At 44.5% G+C, this 6,926-nt stretch overlaps 1 pseudogene; it reads right to left on the reverse strand.

The window, feature by feature from the left end:
* Positions 1–6,532: 6,532 nt before the first annotated feature.
* On the reverse strand, positions 6,533–6,641 carry LOC133364668 (5S ribosomal RNA; annotated as a pseudogene).
* Positions 6,642–6,926: the final 285 nt, after the last annotated feature.

Raw genomic sequence — 6,926 nt, forward strand, 5'->3', positions numbered from 1 at the left:
GCTCCCATGTTGGTCAACACAGGAGCAGGGACACATTGAAAACACTGTCCCTAACCTTCATGGGAAGGTTAGAGTGCGGGGCTGCTTGAGCCCATGCCATACTAAAGGAACGGAAGAGGGTATTCCTGGTCTCCCCTCATCCCTAGAAGGCATACAGGAGATTAAGATAGCAGGGGAGAGTCTTTGCCAAGGAAATCGGCTTGAAGAAGGCAGAGTGGGCTGGACAGAGTGGCAGGATAAAAGATATGAAGTGAGGAGTGGGAGAAGCAAACAAAGGGATGACTTGGTACCATCTGCAGATTTCAGATAGACACTCCTACTTTCCTCCTTAAAGTGACTAATGAAAAGTATTTTTAAAATAGAACTAACAATTGTTCTCTCAAAAATCATCCACTCATTACTTTCCTCTAACTTGCTAGTATGCCTTTTGGCACAAGCACAACCCTTTAACCAGTTACTCACGCTGCAGGCCCTGTACTCGGCAGCACATGGCACGATGGGGCTGCACCACTCACCCGACCTCCATCCAGCCGAGTGGTTGTAGCATGTTGGGAAGGGGAGGGCACCAACTGAAACTGAATTACAGTTTTTATTTTTTCTTGTTTGTATGTCTTTTCCAGAATATTTATCTTTAGAGCTCTTAAGAGTAAAACTGGTTTTTGATATATAGCCAGTGTGGTGTAGTGGTTAAGGTGTTGAACTATGACCTGGCAGACCAGGGTTCGAATCCCTACACAGCCATGAAGCTCACTGGGTGACTTTGGGCCAGTCACTGCCTCTCAGCCTCAGAAGACGGCGATGGTAAACCCCCTCTGAATACCGCTTACCATGAAAACCCTATTCATAGGGTCACCATAAGTCGGAATTGACTTGAAGGCAGTCTATTTTCAATTACTGATGGTACTGGAGTTTGGAATTGCAGCACTCAGAAAAACTCTCCTAGTTTTTTTGAAAAAATACCAAGCTCAAACTTCATCTGAACATAAGAATGTAAGAAGATCCTGAAGGATCAGGCCAATGGCCCATCTAGTGCAGTATCCTCAGATGCCCATGGAAAGCCCACCAGTGGGACCTGAATGCAGAGTCCTCTCGCCTCTGCATTTTCCAGCAACTGGTATTCAGAAGCTTACTGCCTCTGACCATGGGGCCAGAGCATAGCCATAATGGCTAGTATCTAATGATAGCCATTTCCTCCATGAATTTGTCTAATCCACTTTTAGTAGATCCAGGTTAGTGGCCCTCACTGCCTCCTGTGGGAGTGCATTCTGTAGTTTATGTGCCACGTAAAGAAGTACTTTATTTTGTCCATCCTGAATCTTCCAACATTTAGCTTCATTGGATGTCCAGGAGTTCTAGTGTTATGCAAGGGAGGGGGGACTTTTATTTATCCACTTTCTCCATGCCATGCATAATTTTATATTATTCTATCATGTCACCTCTTAGTTGCCTTCTCTCTACACCAAAAAGCTCCAATGGCTGCAACCTTTCCTCATTGGAGAGTTGCCCTTGAGCATTTTAGTTGCTCTTTTCTGAACCTTTTCCAGCTCTACAGTATCCTTTTTGGGGCAACCAGAACTGTACACAGTATTTCAAGTGCAGTCAAATAATTATGTATTATATCAGCAGTTTTATTTTCAATTCCTGTCCTAATGATCTCTAGCATGGAGTTTGCCTTTTTTGCAGCTTCTGCATATTGGGTCGACATCTTCATCGAGCTATCCGTGACAACCCCAAGGTCTCATTCCTGGTCAGTCACCGTCAGTTCAGACCCCATGAGCCTATACGTGAAATTAAGATTTTTGTGTCCCAACATGCATCACTTTACATTTGTTTATGTTGAATTGTATTTGCCATTTACCACCCATTCACTCAGTTTACAGAGGTCCTTTTGTAGCTCTTTCACTGTTTGTTTTAATGACTCTGAGCAATTAAGTATCATCAGCAAACTTGGCCATCTCACTGCTCACCCCAACTCTAGATCATTTATGAACAAATTAAAAACCACAGATCCCAATACCAATCTTCGGGGGACTCCACTTTCTATATCCCTCCACTGGGAAAATTATCCATTTATTACTACTCTCTGCTTCCTGACTCCTAGCCAGTTCCTGATCTACAAGAGGACCTCTTATCCCATGACTGCTAAGCTTAGGTGTCCTTGGTGAGATCCCTTATTGAAAGCATTTTGAAAGCCCGAGTACAGTATGTCAACTGGACCACCTCTATCTAAGTGCTTGTTGATACTCTCAAAGAACACTAATAGGTAAGATAGGACTTACCCTTGCAGAAGCCATTATGGTTCTGCTTCAGCAAGGCTTGTACTTCTATATGCTTGGTTATTTTATCTTTAACAATGCTTTCCACCAGTTTTCCTGGAAAACTGAAGTATGGTTCTAGCTTGGACTCAGCTTGTTGCAGGCCCTTTCCTTCTCTTTCCAGTACAAACTTAATAGGTGGCTGCAGTAGGAAGGCCTTGTCATGAAATTTTCATAAGCTTTTTAGCACTGCCACAGCAGTATCTTGCATGCAAGAATCCATGGGAGATGCCATTTCCTCTCATTCTGAAGTCCCAACTAGCAAAATTGTCAGGGCCCATGAGAACTACATTGCCCATGCACCCTTACACCTATTGTGCATGGCTTGGCCAATAACTTGAGTGCAATGATCCATGGGAGATTCAATGCCAGTGGATCCTATTGATCCCTCTAAAATGTCGGTATCCAGGACCTCCTCCCCCCATCCTGGAGTCAAGGAGAGGCTTGTGCTTTTAGTTTAGTCTGGAGAAGCTGGGAACTAGGGAGAGGCCTGCTCTCTGCACCATGGCTTTGGGGTGCCTCCCTACAAACCTGATGGAAAAGCAAGTTCTATTGGACTGTTAATGCTTTGAACCCCTCCACCTTAAGCTCTGGTTGTGAATATGTGTAAATAAACCATATCTCAAAAAGACACCACAGTCTCAGTTTCAGAAAGCTGAAAAACAAAGTCCAGAGGGTCAAATCACTCGAAAATGCTTGGAAGTTGTTTAAAAACACTATATTAGAAGCTCAACTGGAGTGCATACCGCAGACCAGAAAAGGTACCGGCAGGGCCAAGAAGATGCCAGCATGGTTAACAAGCAAAGTCAAGGAAGCTCTTAGAGGCAAAAAGTCTTCCTTCAAAAAATGGAAGTCTTGTCCAAATGAAGAAAATAAAAAAGAACACAAACTCTGGCAAAAGAAATGCAAGAAGACAATAGGGGATGCTAAAAAATAATTTGAGGAGCACATTGCTAAGAACATAAAAACCAACAACAAAAAATTCTATAAATACATTCAAAGCAGGAGACCATCTAGGGAGACGATTGGACCCTTGGATGATAAGGGAGTCAAAGGTGTACTAAAGAACGATAAGGAGATTGCAGAGAAGCTAAATGAATTCTTTGCATCTGTCTTCACAGTGGAAGATATAGGGCAGATCCCTGAACCTGAACTAACATTTGCAGGAAGGGATTCTGAGGAACTGAGACAAATAGTGGTAACGAGAGAGGAAGTTCTAAGCTTAATGGACAATATAAAAACTGACAAATCACAGGGCCCGGATGGCATCCACCCGAGAGTTCTCAAAGAACTCAAAGGTGAAATTGCTGATCTGCTAACTAAAATATGTAACTTGTCCCTTGGGTCCTCCTCCGTGCCTGAGGACTGGAAAGTGGCAAATGTAACGCCAATCTTCAAAAAGGGATCCAGAGGGGATCCTGGAAATTACAGGCCAGTTAGCTTAACTTCTGTCCCTGGAAAACTGGTAGAAAGTATTATTAAAGCTAGATTAACTAAGCACAGAGAAGAACAAGCCTTGCTGAAGCAGAGCCAGCATGGCTTCTGCAAGGGAAAGTCCTGTCTCAGTAACCTATTAGAATTCTTTGAGAGTGTCAACAAGCATATAGATAGAGGTGATCCAGTGGACATAGTGTACTTAGACTTTCAAAAAGCGTTTGACAAGGTACCTCACCAAAGGCTTCTGAGGAAGCTTAGCAGTCATGGAATAAGAGGAGAGGTCCTCTTGTGGATAAGAAATTGGTTAAGAAGCAGAAAGCAGAGAGTAGGAATAAACGGACAGTTCTCCCAATGGAGGGCTGTAGAAAGTGGAGTCCCTCAAGGATCGGTATTGGGACCTGTACTTTTCAACTTGTTCATTAATGACCTAGAATTAGGAGTGAGCAGTGAAGTGGCCAAGTTTGCTGATGACACTAAATTGTTCAGGGTTGTTAAAAGAAAAAGGGATTGCGAAGAGCTCCAAAAAGACCTCTCCAAACTGAGTGAATGGGCAGAAAAATGGCAAATGCAATTCAATATAAACAAGTGTAAAATTATGCATATTGGAGCAAAAAATCTGAATTTCACATATACGCTCATGGGGTCTGAACTGGCGGTGACCGACCAGGAGAGAGACCTCGGGGTTGTAGTGGACAGCACGATGAAAATGTCGACCCAGTGTGCGGCAGCTGTGAAAAAGGCAAATTCCATGCTAGCGATAATTAGGAAAGGTATTGAAAATAAAACAGCCGATATCATAATGCCATTGTATAAATCTATGGTGCGGCCGCATTTGGAATACTGTGTACAGTTCTGGTCGCCTCATCTCAAAAAGGATATTATAGAGTTGGAAAAGGTTCAGAAGAGGGCAATGATCAAGGGGATGGAGCGACTCCCTTACGAGGAAAGGTTGCAGCATTTGGGGCTTTTTAGTTTAGAGAAAAGGCGGGTCAGAGGAGACATGATAGAAGTGTATAAAATTATGCATGACATTGAGAAAGTGGATAGAGAAAAGTTCTTCTCCCTCTCTCATAATACTAGAACTCGTGGACATTCAAAGAAGCTGAATGTTGGAAGATTCAGGACAGACAAAAGGAAGTACTTCTTTACTCAGCGCATAGTTAAACTATGGAATTTGCTCCCACAAGATGCAGTAATGGCCACCAGCTTGGACGGCTTTAAAAGAAGATTAGACAAATTCATGGAGGACAGGGCTATCAATGGCTACTAGCCATGATGGCTGTGCTCTGCCACCCTAGTCAGAGGCAGCATGCTTCTGAAAACCAGTTGCCGGAAGCCTCAGGAGGGGAGAGTGTTCTTGCACTCGGGTCCTGCTTGCTGGCTTCCCCCAGGCACCTGGTTGGCCACTGTGAGAACAGGATGCTGGACTAGATGGGCCACTGGCCTGATCCAGCAGGCTCTTCTTATGTTCTTATGTTCCTCTAACCTTCTTTGCAAGGAAATCAAACCCTGGCTAAGCACAGGAGCCCCTGGAACTCTCACATAGATCAGAGATTGGGGTGGTGCATAACAATAATTTCCTGTCTTGTGAAGCTCTTTCAAGGGGAAGTGACTGCTAGCTCTCTACATAGAGATGTGTGTGTGATATTCCTTTCACAAAGGGAGCAACTGCAAAAACCTGATATAGAGTCATTTAATTTGTAAAATTCTTAAAATTCTAGTTATTGTAGCATTATAATTGCACCAAATCATTAGTGTTCAACATTCCCCACGTTCCTACCAGCCATACTCAGCTAATGAACATAAGAACATAAGAAGAGCCTGCTGGATCAGGCCAGTGGCCCATCTAGTCCAGCATCCTGTTCTCACAGTGGCCAACCAGGTGTCTGGGGGAAGCCCGCAAGCAGGACCCGAGTGCAAGAACACTCTCCCCTCCTGAGGCTTCTGGCAACTGGTCTTCAGAAGCATGCTGCCTCTGACTAGGGTGGCAGAGCACAGCCATCATGGCTAGTAGCCATTGATAGCCCTGTCCTCCATGAATTTGTCTAATCTTCTTTTAAAGCCGTCCAAGCTGGTGGCCATTACTGCATCTTGTGGGGGCAAATTCCATAGTTTAACTATGCGCTGAGTAAAGAAGTACTTCCTTTTGTCTGTCCTGAATCTTCCAACATTCAGCTTCTTTGAATGTCCACGAGTTCTAGTATTATGAGAGAGGGAGAAGAACTTTTCTCTATCCACTTTCTCAATGCCATGCATAATAATGACAGGATGTGGAGAATAGCCTCTTCTGCAGATCTGAATTAATTAATTAATATCCCATCCTTCCTCTCAGTAGGAGCCCTTACGGATTGGGCAAGCTCATATTGGTCAGTGGTGGCCCAATGGGGCAGAAGGCAGAGAGTCCAAACGGTAGGTGGAGCCAGAGCCAATGGCAGGCAGAGCCAACTAACGGTGCAGTTATCTCCTCATCCTCCTTCTCCCTGATGAGTTCGACAAGAGCAACACAGAGACTAAAGAGGAGGAAGCTGACAAGCAAGGGCACCGCCTGAACTTAATGTAAGAAGGCAGGCAGGTGAGGGCTGGCTGGGGGTAGGAGGGTAGCCATTGCTCCACTTGCCCTAACAGAGGAGCCTCCCCTGACATTGGCGGAACAGCCCTTTATATATCCTTGTTGTTGTTATATGCCTTCAAGTCGATTATGACTTATGGTGACCTTACGGATCTTTTTTGGATGTATTCATAGGGTTTTCATGGTAAGAGGTATTCATTGCCTTCCACTAAGCCTACGGCACCTGGTATTCCCAGGGGGTCTTCCATCCACATACTAACCAGGCCTGATCCTGCTTAGCTTCCGAGATCGGGTGTGTTTAGGGTAGTATGGCCGTAGATACATCCTAGACCCAAGCAATAACCAGCAGTTTCAGTTGTGTTTGGAAATGAATCAGAAGCTAGTGTAGTTGTAACAAGAGCTACCAAGGATCTTTCCGTTCTGTATGACGCGGACCCATGTAGTGAGATATCAGACTTGCAGCTTTAGGCATTTCCCTAGTAGTGAAGCATTTGCAGAATCTGGGCTGGGCCTGCCTGCCCAGTCAGGTCATTGGCTCCCACGGAGAAGAAGGGCTCCCTGTTTGGGTGGGGACCTTGTCTGAGAAACAAGTTTTTCCTGACTCC

The sequence above is a fragment of the Rhineura floridana genome, chromosome 9 (genome assembly GCF_030035675.1).
Source record: "Rhineura floridana isolate rRhiFlo1 chromosome 9, rRhiFlo1.hap2, whole genome shotgun sequence".
Classification (NCBI taxonomy): domain Eukaryota; kingdom Metazoa; phylum Chordata; class Lepidosauria; order Squamata; family Rhineuridae; genus Rhineura; species Rhineura floridana.